This window comes from Sinohyriopsis cumingii, chromosome 11 (genome assembly GCF_028554795.1).
Source record: "Sinohyriopsis cumingii isolate HCF-2022 chromosome 11, ASM2855479v2, whole genome shotgun sequence".
In the NCBI taxonomy this organism is placed as follows: domain Eukaryota; kingdom Metazoa; phylum Mollusca; class Bivalvia; order Unionida; family Unionidae; genus Sinohyriopsis; species Sinohyriopsis cumingii.
The window spans coordinates 99,875,608-99,894,314 of record NC_142971.1 but is presented as its reverse complement, the minus strand read 5'-3'; the positions used below and the strand labels follow the sequence as shown (position 1 = coordinate 99,894,314).

Below are 18,707 nucleotides of genomic sequence, written 5' to 3'. Positions count from 1 at the left end.
TTTCGACACAGCCCTCATAAAGGTACTGATTATGGTAGTGACCCTGTATGTACCCATCCAGATAAAAAGTGAATGAAATATGTAAGTTCATTTACATATTCTATATACTTCTATTGAAGCCTTTTGTTTTGTAATTCAATAGTGTTGGGATTTTTCTATCCTATCCTTGTTCTGGTGTATATTTATGTTTGTTATCTAATATTTTCGAGCTCTTAGCGCTTTTACGTCTTAGGCGCTGTACTAAGTCCACATAATTATTATTATTATTATTATTATTATTATTATCAATTGTGGGAATTTCCAAAATACTGATAAACAATTCTTCCCAAATATTTCTTCATTTTGATTTAGCAACTAACATTGTAAGTCAGCAATAATTCATTTTTAGGACTAACATCTTTCTTTCTTTGCTTTTTTTTTTTTGGTCATTTTTTTTTCTTCTTCTTCTTTTTTGTGTTTTAACCATTGATATCACCTCACCGGATTGCGCGATCCTTTTGGCCACTGCTTTCGAATGTCCGATACCCCGTAATCATACTTCCCACAAAACTGTGAACTCATTATTGTAACCTTCTTGACTTGATCTAAGATAGGTTTCTTTCACATATGTACGGTGCAGTCTTTATTTTCTCCACGTTGCAAAGTTTCATCTAACTCATCAGAACAGGAAAGAACTGACAGTACCTTGCAGTGCTAGTCTCTTTTCTTCTCTTCAATTTAAGACATATTAACTTTTAGTCGCAGATTTTAAAATTCCTTTGAGATTTGTGTTACATTGCGAATTATATATTATGTTATTGTTTGAATCGTAAGATTAATGCATTTAATTCTCAAACGATGCATTGCATTCTTTAGCTTACTTAAATCGAGAACTATTATCAAAACTCGCAATTGATAAATCATTTTAAAAAATCCATATTTTCATTCGTTTAGATTGAGCATCCGAAACTGGACGGCAGCAATTTAATTTTAAGACTTAGTATTTTCACCAATACAATCATCGCATTCTATACCGCGATGTTGTGACCACCGAATTCAGGTGTCCGAGAGGCGGTGATCGTACCTCCATTAAAACCGTGAACACATCCTGCATGCATATCTCATGCAGTTATTGTTGATTGAACCGAGAAGTCTTTATACGTCTTCACGGTGCATTCTTCGTTTTGTCTCCGTTACAACGTTTGAGTAAACTCTTTAGAACACGAAACAACTGATAGTAGCTTGCAGTGGTAGTGTCTCATTACTTTAAATATATTGTCTGTTAGGTGGAGCTTTTAGACTGGCATTGACTTTTGTGCTTCTGTCCGTATATTTTAATAATATTCGTATCATAATATGAATGCATTCAATTTGCATATGATATAGTGGATGCGTTAGATTTACTGGAATCAAGAAGAAATGCTGACAGAATGATCAACATATCTTAGAGTTGATTAAATTGGGTACTCTATCCCGTTCGCATGGACATGTGGATACGCTCTCATTTAGGGACATTTTAGGAAAGGAGAGAAATACTTGCAGGTATATCTATATTCATTTTGACAACAATTGAAAATCAGTGGAAGCTAAATCATAACCACCTACCCTCGGACTTTCACCCATGACCCTTAGATTAAATGTCGGATGCTCTAGCGACTGAGATTGGGGCACTACTCATCCAAATTCTGTCAGTTTGTCAGTCTCGGATTTTGCTGCGTAGCCCTTTCCATTACATATTTAAAGGGCGCGGCCATGTTTGTATCACATGACGTTTAGCACTTATGGTGCAGATAGATGCCCAGAGCTCGGTTCAAACGAAAATGCTTTTCTTTACATTTCACGTTAATATCATTTAATTGCACAAGTCTTTGGAATTAAGAGTTTTTTGTTATGAAAACAAAATTCAGTAAATGCGTCCCCCACTGCTGCCATCATATTTGCATTTCCAGTAATGCTGCATATTAGTTCGTTAACTGAGAAATGAATGAGTCATAATTACCCAATAGTATTACGAATCTATGGTCATACACTAAAAAACAAACATAAGCAAAACCAAAACGGTTTCTAATACTGAACAAATAATTCAGTTAACAAAATTGTAAAATGAAAATATAAGAGGGACTTACAGCATTATGAATTGCATCCAAAATCATCCCAAAATGTTATCTTCAAGTCCAAAGGAATAGAATGTTCCGAATAAAATCTACATCCTCAAATGCATTGGTCTACCAACAGTTCTGATATATCACAATGGCATTTTCAAGAATTCTTTAGAAATAATTCACAATAGGCCAAAAATAATATTTTAACCCACGTAGCATTTTGTGGCTCCAATGAATAATTCAAACAAATGTTTGCTTCCAAATAATATCTAAACACAACAATAAATATACCTGAAGAATAATGTTACAAGAAGAACATACAAAATATGACTGACCAAATAGTCCAACTCCACGTACTTAAATACAGACAATAAGGAGTGAAAACTCATTAGCTACTACTCACTACGTGACAATGAACAAATATCCCTAAAAGCTCCGGTGGCCTATTAATTACAGCGTACGCCTCGGATGCGGCAGTTCGTGGGATCGATCCCCGGCCGACTCATACCAAAGACTTACAAATATGGTACTAACAGCTGCCTTGCTTGGGGCTCAGCATTAAGAGGTTAGTGTTAGGACTGGTCGGCCGGATCTCAGGATAAAGTGACTGGGTGGGACATCATGCTACATGTCTGCGGCATGATGCCCCAGTGCTAGCCATCACTATAAACTGCCACACTGCAGACATCGTAGCGATATGACTGAAAAATTCTTAAAAGCTACCTTAAAAATACAAATCACATGCACACACAAACACACACACACACACACACACACACACACACACACAAATCTCCCATGTCGTAGAAATAAAACCACCACATCTAACACAACACCTTCCGTATTTATGTATTTTCTCCTGTACCGATCCATAGAAGAAAATCACAAATATGTATAGAGAACAATTAATTGGAAGCAAGTTTATCAACTTACAGGTACTATTTAATTGATTATGTAGTGTGTAAGCATTGCTTTCTCTGGAAACAAAAAATTTCAAGACAGGTGATTTTCACATGTGTAATTAACTGAGAGAAATTAAGGAAAGAATGCGAAGATTTAAGAGAAGAGCAGAAGGATAGTGTTTGTGTTGTCCGGACTGTAAAATCATAACTGTTAACACAAAGAAACAATGACTTGTCTTAACTTTAGCAACTTGCTCGGCTAATGACACATTTGTGCATTTCCTTAGGCAGCAAAATTTAAATTCCTCCGTGAATGGTTGATTGCCATATAAACTGGATTATTGTTTCCATAAGGGGCTAACATCTAAGATCCAATCAATCCTAGACGCTAGCTATGTGAAGTTGATGAGATAACGATTAACCATGTTGCGCATAACTACCCGAGCCAACATTCGACCATGCATTAACAAGTAGCCCGCCTAGCTCAGTCGGTAGAGCATCAGACTTTTAATCTGAGGGTCGTGAGTTCGAGTCCCACGGTGGGCGTACAATTTTTAATACCATTACAAATTTATACTACACTTTGTACACGCGTCTATTTGGCTACAAATAGGTGTGATGGTAAATGTCCCACAGAAACGTTTTCTTTTCTCATATAATCATTTTTATGTTGAATTTTGATATCCTCTTCTTCAAATTCATTAGCTTGTCAATGTCTTTCTGGTTTCGACACAGCCCTCATAAAGGTACTGATTATGGTAGTGACCCTGTATGTACCCATCCAGATAAAAAGTGAATGAAATATGTAAGTTCATTTACATATTCTATATACTTCTATTGAAGCCTTTTGTTTTGTAATTCAATAGTGTTGGGATTTTTCTATCCTATCCTTGTTCTGGTGTATATTTATGTTTGTTATCTAATATTTTCGAGCTCTTAGCGCTTTTACGTCTTAGGCGCTGTACTAAGTCCACATAATTATTATTATTATTATTATTATTATTATTATTATTATTATTATTATTATTATTATCAATTGTGGGAATTTCCAAAATACTGATAAACAATTCTTCCCAAATATTTCTTCATTTTGATTTAGCAACTAACATTGTAAGTCAGCAATAATTCATTTTTAGGACTAACATCTTTCTTTCTTTGCTTTTTTTTTTTTGGTCATTTTTTTTTCTTCTTCTTCTTTTTTGTGTTTTAACCATTGATATCACCTCACCGGATTGCGCGATCCTTTTGGCCACTGCTTTCGAATGTCCGATACCCCGTAATCATACTTCCCACAAAACTGTGAACTCATTATTGTAACCTTCTTGACTTGATCTAAGATAGGTTTCTTTCACATATGTACGGTGCAGTCTTTATTTTCTCCACGTTGCAAAGTTTCATCTAACTCATCAGAACAGGAAAGAACTGACAGTACCTTGCAGTGCTAGTCTCTTTTCTTCTCTTCAATTTAAGACATATTAACTTTTAGTCGCAGATTTTAAAATTCCTTTGAGATTTGTGTTACATTGCGAATTATATATTATGTTATTGTTTGAATCGTAAGATTAATGCATTTAATTCTCAAACGATGCATTGCATTCTTTAGCTTACTTAAATCGAGAACTATTATCAAAACTCGCAATTGATAAATCATTTTAAAAAATCCATATTTTCATTCGTTTAGATTGAGCATCCGAAACTGGACGGCAGCAATTTAATTTTAAGACTTAGTATTTTCACCAATACAATCATCGCATTCTATACCGCGATGTTGTGACCACCGAATTCAGGTGTCCGAGAGGCGGTGATCGTACCTCCATTAAAACCGTGAACACATCCTGCATGCATATCTCATGCAGTTATTGTTGATTGAACCGAGAAGTCTTTATACGTCTTCACGGTGCATTCTTCGTTTTGTCTCCGTTACAACGTTTGAGTAAACTCTTTAGAACACGAAACAACTGATAGTAGCTTGCAGTGGTAGTGTCTCATTACTTTAAATATATTGTCTGTTAGGTGGAGCTTTTAGACTGGCGTTGACTTTTGTGCTTCTGTCCGTATATTTTAATAATATTCGTATCATAATATGAATGCATTCAATTTGCATATGATATAGTGGATGCGTTAGATTTACTGGAATCAAGAAGAAATGCTGACAGAATGATCAACATATCTTAGAGTTGATTAAATTGGGTACTCTATCCCGTTCGCATGGACATGTGGATACGCTCTCATTTAGGGACATTTTAGGAAAGGAGAGAAATACTTGCAGGTATATCTATATTCATTTTGACAACAATTGAAAATCAGTGGAAGCTAAATCATAACCACCTACCCTCGGACTTTCACCCATGACCCTTAGATTAAATGTCGGATGCTCTAGCGACTGAGATTGGGGCACTACTCATCCAAATTCTGTCAGTTTGTCAGTCTCGGATTTTGCTGCGTAGCCCTTTCCATTACATATTTAAAGGGCGCGGCCATGTTTGTATCACATGACGTTTAGCACTTATGGTGCAGATAGATGCCCAGAGCTCGGTTCAAACGAAAATGCTTTTCTTTACATTTCACGTTAATATCATTTAATTGCACAAGTCTTTGGAATTAAGAGTTTTTTGTTATGAAAACAAAATTCAGTAAATGCGTCCCCCACTGCTGCCATCATATTTGCATTTCCAGTAATGCTGCATATTAGTTCGTTAACTGAGAAATGAATGAGTCATAATTACCCAATAGTATTACGAATCTATGGTCATACACTAAAAAACAAACATAAGCAAAACCAAAACGGTTTCTAATACTGAACAAATAATTCAGTTAACAAAATTGTAAAATGAAAATATAAGAGGGACTTACAGCATTATGAATTGCATCCAAAATCATCCCAAAATGTTATCTTCAAGTCCAAAGGAATAGAATGTTCCGAATAAAATCTACATCCTCAAATGCATTGGTCTACCAACAGTTCTGATATATCACAATGGCATTTTCAAGAATTCTTTAGAAATAATTCACAATAGGCCAAAAATAATATTTTAACCCACGTAGCATTTTGTGGCTCCAATGAATAATTCAAACAAATGTTTGCTTCCAAATAATATCTAAACACAACAATAAATATACCTGAAGAATAATGTTACAAGAAGAACATACAAAATATGACTGACCAAATAGTCCAACTCCACGTACTTAAATACAGACAATAAGGAGTGAAAACTCATTAGCTACTACTCACTACGTGACAATGAACAAATATCCCTAAAAGCTCCGGTGGCCTAGTAATTACAGCGTACGCCTCGGATGCGGCAGTTCGTGGGATCGATCCCCGGCCGACTCATACCAAAGACTTACAAATATGGTACTAACAGCTGCCTTGCTTGGGGCTCAGCATTAAGAGGTTAGTGTTAGGACTGGTCGGCCGGATCTCAGGATAAAGTGACTGGGTGGGACATCATGCTACATGTCTGCGGCATGATGCCCCAGTGCTAGCCATCACTATAAACTGCCACACTGCAGACATCGTAGCGATATGACTGAAAAATTCTTAAAAGCTACCTTAAAAATACAAATCACATGCACACACAAACACACACACACACACACACACACACACACACACAAATCTCCCATGTCGTAGAAATAAAACCACCACATCTAACACAACACCTTCCGTATTTATGTATTTTCTCCTGTACCGATCCATAGAAGAAAATCACAAATATGTATAGAGAACAATTAATTGGAAGCAAGTTTATCAACTTACAGGTACTATTTAATTGATTATGTAGTGTGTAAGCATTGCTTTCTCTGGAAACAAAAAATTTCAAGACAGGTGATTTTCACATGTGTAATTAACTGAGAGAAATTAAGGAAAGAATGCGAAGATTTAAGAGAAGAGCAGAAGGATAGTGTTTGTGTTGTCCGGACTGTAAAATCATAACTGTTAACACAAAGAAACAATGACTTGTCTTAACTTTAGCAACTTGCTCGGCTAATGACACATTTGTGCATTTCCTTAGGCAGCAAAATTTAAATTCCTCCGTGAATGGTTGATTGCCATATAAACTGGATTATTGTTTCCATAAGGGGCTAACATCTAAGATCCAATCAATCCTAGACGCTAGCTATGTGAAGTTGATGAGATAACGATTAACCATGTTGCGCATAACTACCCGAGCCAACATTCGACCATGCATTAACAAGTAGCCCGCCTAGCTCAGTCGGTAGAGCATCAGACTTTTAATCTGAGGGTCGTGAGTTCGAGTCCCACGGTGGGCGTACAATTTTTAATACCATTACAAATTTATACTACACTTTGTACACGCGTCTATTTGGCTACAAATAGGTGTGATGGTAAATGTCCCACAGAAACGTTTTCTTTTCTCATATAATCATTTTTATGTTGAATTTTGATATCCTCTTCTTCAAATTCATTAGCTTGTCAATGTCTTTCTGGTTTCGACACAGCCCTCATAAAGGTACTGATTATGGTAGTGACCCTGTATGTACCCATCCAGATAAAAAGTGAATGAAATATGTAAGTTCATTTACATATTCTATATACTTCTATTGAAGCCTTTTGTTTTGTAATTCAATAGTGTTGGGATTTTTCTATCCTATCCTTGTTCTGGTGTATATTTATGTTTGTTATCTAATATTTTCGAGCTCTTAGCGCTTTTACGTCTTAGGCGCTGTACTAAGTCCACATAATTATTATTATTATTATTATTATTATTATTATTATTATTATTATTATTATCAATTGTGGGAATTTCCAAAATACTGATAAACAATTCTTCCCAAATATTTCTTCATTTTGATTTAGCAACTAACATTGTAAGTCAGCAATAATTCATTTTTAGGACTAACATCTTTCTTTCTTTGCTTTTTTTTTTTTGGTCATTTTTTTTTCTTCTTCTTCTTTTTTGTGTTTTAACCATTGATATCACCTCACCGGATTGCGCGATCCTTTTGGCCACTGCTTTCGAATGTCCGATACCCCGTAATCATACTTCCCACAAAACTGTGAACTCATTATTGTAACCTTCTTGACTTGATCTAAGATAGGTTTCTTTCACATATGTACGGTGCAGTCTTTATTTTCTCCACGTTGCAAAGTTTCATCTAACTCATCAGAACAGGAAAGAACTGACAGTACCTTGCAGTGCTAGTCTCTTTTCTTCTCTTCAATTTAAGACATATTAACTTTTAGTCGCAGATTTTAAAATTCCTTTGAGATTTGTGTTACATTGCGAATTATATATTATGTTATTGTTTGAATCGTAAGATTAATGCATTTAATTCTCAAACGATGCATTGCATTCTTTAGCTTACTTAAATCGAGAACTATTATCAAAACTCGCAATTGATAAATCATTTTAAAAAATCCATATTTTCATTCGTTTAGATTGAGCATCCGAAACTGGACGGCAGCAATTTAATTTTAAGACTTAGTATTTTCACCAATACAATCATCGCATTCTATACCGCGATGTTGTGACCACCGAATTCAGGTGTCCGAGAGGCGGTGATCGTACCTCCATTAAAACCGTGAACACATCCTGCATGCATATCTCATGCAGTTATTGTTGATTGAACCGAGAAGTCTTTATACGTCTTCACGGTGCATTCTTCGTTTTGTCTCCGTTACAACGTTTGAGTAAACTCTTTAGAACACGAAACAACTGATAGTAGCTTGCAGTGGTAGTGTCTCATTACTTTAAATATATTGTCTGTTAGGTGGAGCTTTTAGACTGGCGTTGACTTTTGTGCTTCTGTCCGTATATTTTAATAATATTCGTATCATAATATGAATGCATTCAATTTGCATATGATATAGTGGATGCGTTAGATTTACTGGAATCAAGAAGAAATGCTGACAGAATGATCAACATATCTTAGAGTTGATTAAATTGGGTACTCTATCCCGTTCGCATGGACATGTGGATACGCTCTCATTTAGGGACATTTTAGGAAAGGAGAGAAATACTTGCAGGTATATCTATATTCATTTTGACAACAATTGAAAATCAGTGGAAGCTAAATCATAACCACCTACCCTCGGACTTTCACCCATGACCCTTAGATTAAATGTCGGATGCTCTAGCGACTGAGATTGGGGCACTACTCATCCAAATTCTGTCAGTTTGTCAGTCTCGGATTTTGCTGCGTAGCCCTTTCCATTACATATTTAAAGGGCGCGGCCATGTTTGTATCACATGACGTTTAGCACTTATGGTGCAGATAGATGCCCAGAGCTCGGTTCAAACGAAAATGCTTTTCTTTACATTTCACGTTAATATCATTTAATTGCACAAGTCTTTGGAATTAAGAGTTTTTTGTTATGAAAACAAAATTCAGTAAATGCGTCCCCCACTGCTGCCATCATATTTGCATTTCCAGTAATGCTGCATATTAGTTCGTTAACTGAGAAATGAATGAGTCATAATTACCCAATAGTATTACGAATCTATGGTCATACACTAAAAAACAAACATAAGCAAAACCAAAACGGTTTCTAATACTGAACAAATAATTCAGTTAACAAAATTGTAAAATGAAAATATAAGAGGGACTTACAGCATTATGAATTGCATCCAAAATCATCCCAAAATGTTATCTTCAAGTCCAAAGGAATAGAATGTTCCGAATAAAATCTACATCCTCAAATGCATTGGTCTACCAACAGTTCTGATATATCACAATGGCATTTTCAAGAATTCTTTAGAAATAATTCACAGTAGGCCAAAAATAATATTTTAACCCACGTAGCATTTTGTGGCTCCAATGAATAATTCAAACAAATGTTTGCTTCCAAATAATATCTAAACACAACAATAAATATACCTGAAGAATAATGTTACAAGAAGAACATACAAAATATGACTGACCAAATAGTCCAACTCCACGTACTTAAATACAGACAATAAGGAGTGAAAACTCATTAGCTACTACTCACTACGTGACAATGAACAAATATCCCTAAAAGCTCCGGTGGCCTAGTAATTACAGCGTACGCCTCGGATGCGGGAGTTCGTGGGATCGATCCCCGGCCAAGTCATACCAAAGACTTACAAATATGGTACTAACAGCTGCCTTGCTTGGGGCTCAGCATTAAGAGGTTAGTGTTAGGACTGGTCGGCCGGATCTCAGGATAAAGTGACTGGGTGGGACATCATGCCACATGTCTGCGGCATGATGCCCCAGTGCTTGCCATCACTATAAACTGCCACACTGCAGACATTGTAGCGATATGACTGAAAAATTCTTAAAAGCTACCTTAAAAATACAAATCACATGCACACACAAACACACACACACACACACACACACACACACACACACACACACACACAAATCTCCCATGTCGTAGAAATAAAACCACCACATCTAACACAACACCTTCCGTATTTATGTATTTTCTCCTGTACCGATCCATAGAAGAAAATCACAAATATGTATAGAGAACAATTAATTGGAAGCAAGTTTATCAACTTACAGGTACTATTTAATTGATTATGTAGTGTGTAAGCATTGCTTTCTCTGGAAACAAAAAATTTCAAGACAGGTGATTTTCACATGTGTAATTAACTGAGAGAAATTAAGGAAAGAATGCGAAGATTTAAGAGAAGAGCAGAAGGATAGTGTTTGTGTTGTCCGGACTGTAAAATCATAACTGTTAACACAAAGAAACAATGACTTGTCTTAACTTTAGCAACTTGCTCGGCTAATGACACATTTGTGCATTTCCTTAGGCAGCAAAATTTAAATTCCTCCGTGAATGGTTGATTGCCATATAAACTGGATTATTGTTTCCATAAGGGGCTAACATCTAAGATCCAATCAATCCTAGACGCTAGCTATGTGAAGTTGATGAGATAACGATTAACCATGTTGCGCATAACTACCCGAGCCAACATTCGACCATGCATTAACAAGTAGCCCGCCTAGCTCAGTCGGTAGAGCATCAGACTTTTAATCTGAGGGTCGTGAGTTCGAGTCCCACGGTGGGCGTACAATTTTTAATACCATTACAAATTTATACTACACTTTGTACACGCGTCTATTTGGCTACAAATAGGTGTGATGGTAAATGTCCCACAGAAACGTTTTCTTTTCTCATATAATCATTTTTATGTTGAATTTTGATATCCTCTTCTTCAAATTCATTAGCTTGTCAATGTCTTTCTGGTTTCGACACAGCCCTCATAAAGGTACTGATTATGGTAGTGACCCTGTATGTACCCATCCAGATAAAAAGTGAATGAAATATGTAAGTTCATTTACATATTCTATATACTTCTATTGAAGCCTTTTGTTTTGTAATTCAATAGTGTTGGGATTTTTCTATCCTATCCTTGTTCTGGTGTATATTTATGTTTGTTATCTAATATTTTCGAGCTCTTAGCGCTTTTACGTCTTAGGCGCTGTACTAAGTCCACATAATTATTATTATTATTATTATTATTATTATTATTATTATTATTATCAATTGTGGGAATTTCCAAAATACTGATAAACAATTCTTCCCAAATATTTCTTCATTTTGATTTAGCAACTAACATTGTAAGTCAGCAATAATTCATTTTTAGGACTAACATCTTTCTTTCTTTGCTTTTTTTTTTTTGGTCATTTTTTTTTCTTCTTCTTCTTTTTTGTGTTTTAACCATTGATATCACCTCACCGGATTGCGCGATCCTTTTGGCCACTGCTTTCGAATGTCCGATACCCCGTAATCATACTTCCCACAAAACTGTGAACTCATTATTGTAACCTTCTTGACTTGATCTAAGATAGGTTTCTTTCACATATGTACGGTGCAGTCTTTATTTTCTCCACGTTGCAAAGTTTCATCTAACTCATCAGAACAGGAAAGAACTGACAGTACCTTGCAGTGCTAGTCTCTTTTCTTCTCTTCAATTTAAGACATATTAACTTTTAGTCGCAGATTTTAAAATTCCTTTGAGATTTGTGTTACATTGCGAATTATATATTATGTTATTGTTTGAATCGTAAGATTAATGCATTTAATTCTCAAACGATGCATTGCATTCTTTAGCTTACTTAAATCGAGAACTATTATCAAAACTCGCAATTGATAAATCATTTTAAAAAATCCATATTTTCATTCGTTTAGATTGAGCATCCGAAACTGGACGGCAGCAATTTAATTTTAAGACTTAGTATTTTCACCAATACAATCATCGCATTCTATACCGCGATGTTGTGACCACCGAATTCAGGTGTCCGAGAGGCGGTGATCGTACCTCCATTAAAACCGTGAACACATCCTGCATGCATATCTCATGCAGTTATTGTTGATTGAACCGAGAAGTCTTTATACGTCTTCACGGTGCATTCTTCGTTTTGTCTCCGTTACAACGTTTGAGTAAACTCTTTAGAACACGAAACAACTGATAGTAGCTTGCAGTGGTAGTGTCTCATTACTTTAAATATATTGTCTGTTAGGTGGAGCTTTTAGACTGGCGTTGACTTTTGTGCTTCTGTCCGTATATTTTAATAATATTCGTATCATAATATGAATGCATTCAATTTGCATATGATATAGTGGATGCGTTAGATTTACTGGAATCAAGAAGAAATGCTGACAGAATGATCAACATATCTTAGAGTTGATTAAATTGGGTACTCTATCCCGTTCGCATGGACATGTGGATACGCTCTCATTTAGGGACATTTTAGGAAAGGAGAGAAATACTTGCAGGTATATCTATATTCATTTTGACAACAATTGAAAATCAGTGGAAGCTAAATCATAACCACCTACCCTCGGACTTTCACCCATGACCCTTAGATTAAATGTCGGATGCTCTAGCGACTGAGATTGGGGCACTACTCATCCAAATTCTGTCAGTTTGTCAGTCTCGGATTTTGCTGCGTAGCCCTTTCCATTACATATTTAAAGGGCGCGGCCATGTTTGTATCACATGACGTTTAGCACTTATGGTGCAGATAGATGCCCAGAGCTCGGTTCAAACGAAAATGCTTTTCTTTACATTTCACGTTAATATCATTTAATTGCACAAGTCTTTGGAATTAAGAGTTTTTTGTTATGAAAACAAAATTCAGTAAATGCGTCCCCCACTGCTGCCATCATATTTGCATTTCCAGTAATGCTGCATATTAGTTCGTTAACTGAGAAATGAATGAGTCATAATTACCCAATAGTATTACGAATCTATGGTCATACACTAAAAAACAAACATAAGCAAAACCAAAACGGTTTCTAATACTGAACAAATAATTCAGTTAACAAAATTGTAAAATGAAAATATAAGAGGGACTTACAGCATTATGAATTGCATCCAAAATCATCCCAAAATGTTATCTTCAAGTCCAAAGGAATAGAATGTTCCGAATAAAATCTACATCCTCAAATGCATTGGTCTACCAACAGTTCTGATATATCACAATGGCATTTTCAAGAATTCTTTAGAAATAATTCACAGTAGGCCAAAAATAATATTTTAACCCACGTAGCATTTTGTGGCTCCAATGAATAATTCAAACAAATGTTTGCTTCCAAATAATATCTAAACACAACAATAAATATACCTGAAGAATAATGTTACAAGAAGAACATACAAAATATGACTGACCAAATAGTCCAACTCCACGTACTTAAATACAGACAATAAGGAGTGAAAACTCATTAGCTACTACTCACTACGTGACAATGAACAAATATCCCTAAAAGCTCCGGTGGCCTAGTAATTACAGCGTACGCCTCGGATGCGGCAGTTCGTGGGATCGATCCCCGGCCGACTCATACCAAAGACTTACAAATATGGTACTAACAGCTGCCTTGCTTGGGGCTCAGCATTAAGAGGTTAGTGTTAGGACTGGTCGGCCGGATCTCAGGATAAAGTGACTGGGTGGGACATCATGCTACATGTCTGCGGCATGATGCCCCAGTGCTAGCCATCACTATAAACTGCCACACTGCAGACATCGTAGCGATATGACTGAAAAATTCTTAAAAGCTACCTTAAAAATACAAATCACATGCACACACAAACACACACACACACACACACACACACACACACACACACACACAAATCTCCCATGTCGTAGAAATAAAACCACCACATCTAACACAACACCTTCCGTATTTATGTATTTTCTCCTGTACCGATCCATAGAAGAAAATCACAAATATGTATAGAGAACAATTAATTGGAAGCAAGTTTATCAACTTACAGGTACTATTTAATTGATTATGTAGTGTGTAAGCATTGCTTTCTCTGGAAACAAAAAATTTCAAGACAGGTGATTTTCACATGTGTAATTAACTGAGAGAAATTAAGGAAAGAATGCGAAGATTTAAGAGAAGAGCAGAAGGATAGTGTTTGTGTTGTCCGGACTGTAAAATCATAACTGTTAACACAAAGAAACAATGACTTGTCTTAACTTTAGCAACTTGCTCGGCTAATGACACATTTGTGCATTTCCTTAGGCAGCAAAATTTAAATTCCTCCGTGAATGGTTGATTGCCATATAAACTGGATTATTGTTTCCATAAGGGGCTAACATCTAAGATCCAATCAATCCTAGACGCTAGCTATGTGAAGTTGATGAGATAACGATTAACCATGTTGCGCATAACTACCCGAGCCAACATTCGACCATGCATTAACAAGTAGCCCGCCTAGCTCAGTCGGTAGAGCATCAGACTGGAAATCAATTCTTACCGAGGGAAAAACTGACGAAATGTATTTCAGTGAACCACTCATTTGGTGGGATAATGTAAAATACAAAATTAAAAAATTTTCCCAAGTATACTGTACAAGAAGAAATAAGGAAAGATTACAAGAATACTTTACATTGCAAAATAAATTAAAATCATTTTCAGAAAAAGTCGCAAATAAAGAACCATATGACATTAACAAATATGAAGAACTAAAACATCAGCTAAGTGACTATGAAACTGATTTTTGTCGGGGTGCTATATTGAGATCTAAGGCCAAATGGGCAATTGAAAGCGATAGAAATACTAAATATTTTCTAAATCTTGAGAAATATCGACACAACAAAAATGTAATCAATGAATTGATTGATGATGATGGTGTAATTATTTCAAATACAAGCGGAATCTTAGATGAAATACATCAGTTTTATAGTCATTTATATTCTTCGGTAACTGTTGATGATAATTGTACTGATTCACTTTTAAATTTTGTAAACTGTTCTGTATCTGATGAGGATAAAGATATGTGTGATGCCATAATAACAGTTGATGAAATACATACAGCTATAAAAGGGATGGCTAAAAATAAAAGCCCCGGCCCGGACGGATTGACAGTAGAGTGGTATTGTAAATTTTATGATTGTATATATGATATTCTGTTGCACATCTTTCAGAGTGTTAAGAATGACAATATTATGTCGAGATCAATGAGATTTGGGGTTATATCACTTATTTATAAAAATAAGGGGGATAATAGAAGATTGCAAAATTGGCGTCCTATCAGTTTACTTAATGTAGATTATAAAATTTTGGCAAGGATTTTGTCTACACGTTTAAAAATGGTATTACCCAAAATTATTTCTCAAACTCAGACATGTTGTATAGTTGGGAGAGATATTGCTGATACTATAGTCACTGTAAGAGATATTATAGATATGGTTGAGAGAGACAATCTTGAGGGATATATCTTAAAAATTGATCAAGAAAAAGCGTTTGACAGAGTTTGCCACTCATATTTGATTTCTGTTTTACGAAAGTTCGGTTTTGGTGACAATTTTATTCAGTGGATAAAGATATTTTATAATGAAATTAAAAGTAGTGTTAAATGCAATGGTCATCTAACGAAACCCTTTTTAATTAAAAATTCAGTCAGACAAGGTTGTCCTATATCAGCAATGTTATATGTATTAGCAGCAGAACCCTTAGGACTCGCTATCAAAGCAAATCCCACTATCAAAGGTATTCCACTCCCACTGTCTAGTAATACAAGTAAAGTTTTTCAACATGCAGATGATACAACCTTGACATTAGCGGACACACAATCCATTAATCAATCTTTTAATGTACTTGACTTGTATTGTAAAGGATCTGGTGCAAAGGTGAACAAGGAAAAGACAGAACTTCTGTGTATTGGATCTGGTAAACTTACTGATGATTATTGCAAACAATTACAAATTCAAATGTGTGATCAAGTCATCTTAATTTTGGGAGCTTATGTGGGAAAATGTGCAAAGTTATGTGAGCAACTGAACTGGAATGATAGATTGTCTAAAATTAAAAACTTATTGCAACTGTGGTCACAGAGATATTTGACAATACAAGGAAAATTAACAGTTGTTAATAACTTATTAGTTTCTAGAGTATTGTACATAGTGTCAGTTCAGCCTCTTCCTGATATGATTGCTGATGAATTGAAGCAATTATTTCTCAGATTTATCTGGTCAGGAAAGTCCCATTTGGTTCACTATTATACAATAATTGGTGATAAGCGAAATGGCGGACTACAGTTAACTGATATAAAGATGAAAATGTATGCATTCAGACTAAAATTTTTAAAAAGATACTTTGATGTGAATTGCCATGCTATGTGGAAAAATACCTTTGATCACTTTTTATCTACTGTCCTGAACATGAGGTTGACCAAAGAGTTGTTTCTCATGTCTTTAAATAAGCAACAATTGAATACCCTACCTATATTTTACAGAGAAATGTTTCATGCATGGGAAAAACTTAGAAATAATATCGATACAAATATTGATGTGAGGAATGTTTTTGAACAACCTCTCTTTTTAAATCCTAATATTACATGTGCTGGTAAAACGTTGTTTTTCGCAGAATTTATAGAAGCAGGAATTGTTCGTGTTCAGGATATTACATATGAATTTGTACCTGGAATACTACCTTATAGAGCTATTCAAGAAATGATATACAAATCAAATTCTGAGATCAAAACAGATAAGATAAAAAAAGACTATAATTGCATAATAGAAAGTATACCATTAGGCTGGAGAAATATTGTTGCAACAGAGTCAAAACCCACTGTAACCAATGGGAGAAATAATATGTTTCTCAGAGTTGATACAAAATTATATGACCTCTGTTTATGTACAACACAACTATTTTACAAGCTTTTATGTACGTTGATTTTTCAAGAACCAGCTTCTGTTTCCTTTTGGAGTAAGATATTTAGTTTGGAAAAGCATAAATACTGGAAATTGATACACCTACCTTTCAAGACCCCAGATTGTATAGATTTGGATTACAGAATAATGCACAATCGAATATTTACAAAAGAGAGACTAAAATACTATGGCAAAATTGATAATGACTTATGTCCAGTGTGCCAATTGGAAACAGAGGATTTATTTCACATGTTTTTGAAATGTCCTGAATTAAGCTCTTTTAAGAATTATATTGTATATATAGTTGAGATTCTTTTTAAAAATTGTAGAGTTGGTGTTCTCAATAGCACTTCTTTTGAACAAATGCTCATGATAGGATATAACAAAGAAACAAAATCAGTAAATAGTTATTTTTTGAACTACATTCTGAGCATTGCTCGATTGTGCATTTACAAAAGAAGAAACATTATGTCTTTATTAGGGAAACAAATAGACATCGAAAGATTGTTCCAATATTTGACTAGAAAATATATATTATATGCGTATCAACATTACAAAGACAAAAATCAGACTTTGATTACGAAGTATTTTGTAAAAGATAATCCTTTAATGAGAATAGAAGAGGATAAAGTGTTTATTACATTGTAGAATCATTGTTTTGTACTATAGCATTACAAAAAAAATTTTTAGAATCATTGTTCTGTAATATAGCTTAATAAAATACTATTGTAGAATCATTGTTTTGTAATATAGCATTACAAACTACTATGTACATACTGACTGTATATTTTTAACTTATATACTGTACAAAGCTTTTTTTAAATAAAGAAAGAAAAAAAAAAAAAAAAAAAAAAAAAAAAAAAAGAGCATCAGACTTTTAATCTGAGGGTCGTGAGTTCGAGTCCCACGGTGGGCGTACAATTTTTAATACCATTACAAATTTATACTACACTTTGTACACGCGTCTATTTGGCTACAAATAGGTGTGATGGTAAATGTCCCACAGAAACGTTTTCTTTTCTCATATAATCATTTTTATGTTGAATTTTGATATCCTCCTCTTCAAATTCATTAGCTTGTCAATGTCTTTCTGGTTTCGACACAGCCCTCATAAAGGTACTGATTATGGTAGTGACCCTGTATGTACCCATCCAGATAAAAAGTGAATGAAATATGTAAGTTCATTTACATATTCTATATACTTCTATTGAAGCCTTTTGTTTTGTAATTCAATAGTGTTGGGATTTTTCTATCCTATCCTTGTACTGGTGTATATTTTTGTTTGTTATCTAATATTTTCGAGCTCTTAGCGCTTTTACGTCTTAGGCGCTGTACTAAGTCCACATAATTATTATTATTATTATTATTATTATTATTATTATCAATTGTGGCAATTTCCAAAATACTGATAAACAATTCTTCCCAAATATTTCTTCATTTTGATTTAGCAACTAACATTGTAAGTCAGCAATAATTCATTTTTAGGACTAACATCTTTCTTTCTTTGCTTTTTTTTTTTTTTGGTCATTTTTTTTTCTTCTTCTTCTTTTTTGTGTTTTAACCATTGATATCACCTCACCGGATTGCGCGATCCTTTTGGCCACTGCTTTCGAAT

General features: G+C 34.8%; 3 non-coding genes across 3 annotated transcripts; all 3 read left to right on the top strand.

The window, feature by feature from the left end:
* The first annotated feature begins 3,456 nt into the window (after window positions 1-3,456).
* Trnak-uuu (transfer RNA lysine (anticodon UUU)) lies at window positions 3,457-3,529 on the top strand. Its single transcript has one exon. It is a non-coding gene; the product is annotated as a tRNA-Lys (tRNA).
* A 3,656-nt stretch (window positions 3,530-7,185) lies between these two features.
* On the top strand, window positions 7,186-7,258 carry Trnak-uuu (transfer RNA lysine (anticodon UUU)). The gene has a single exon. It is a non-coding gene; the product is annotated as a tRNA-Lys (tRNA).
* A 3,662-nt stretch (window positions 7,259-10,920) lies between these two features.
* On the top strand, window positions 10,921-10,993 carry Trnak-uuu (transfer RNA lysine (anticodon UUU)). The gene has a single exon. It is a non-coding gene; the product is annotated as a tRNA-Lys (tRNA).
* The last annotated feature ends 7,714 nt before the right edge of the window (window positions 10,994-18,707 follow it).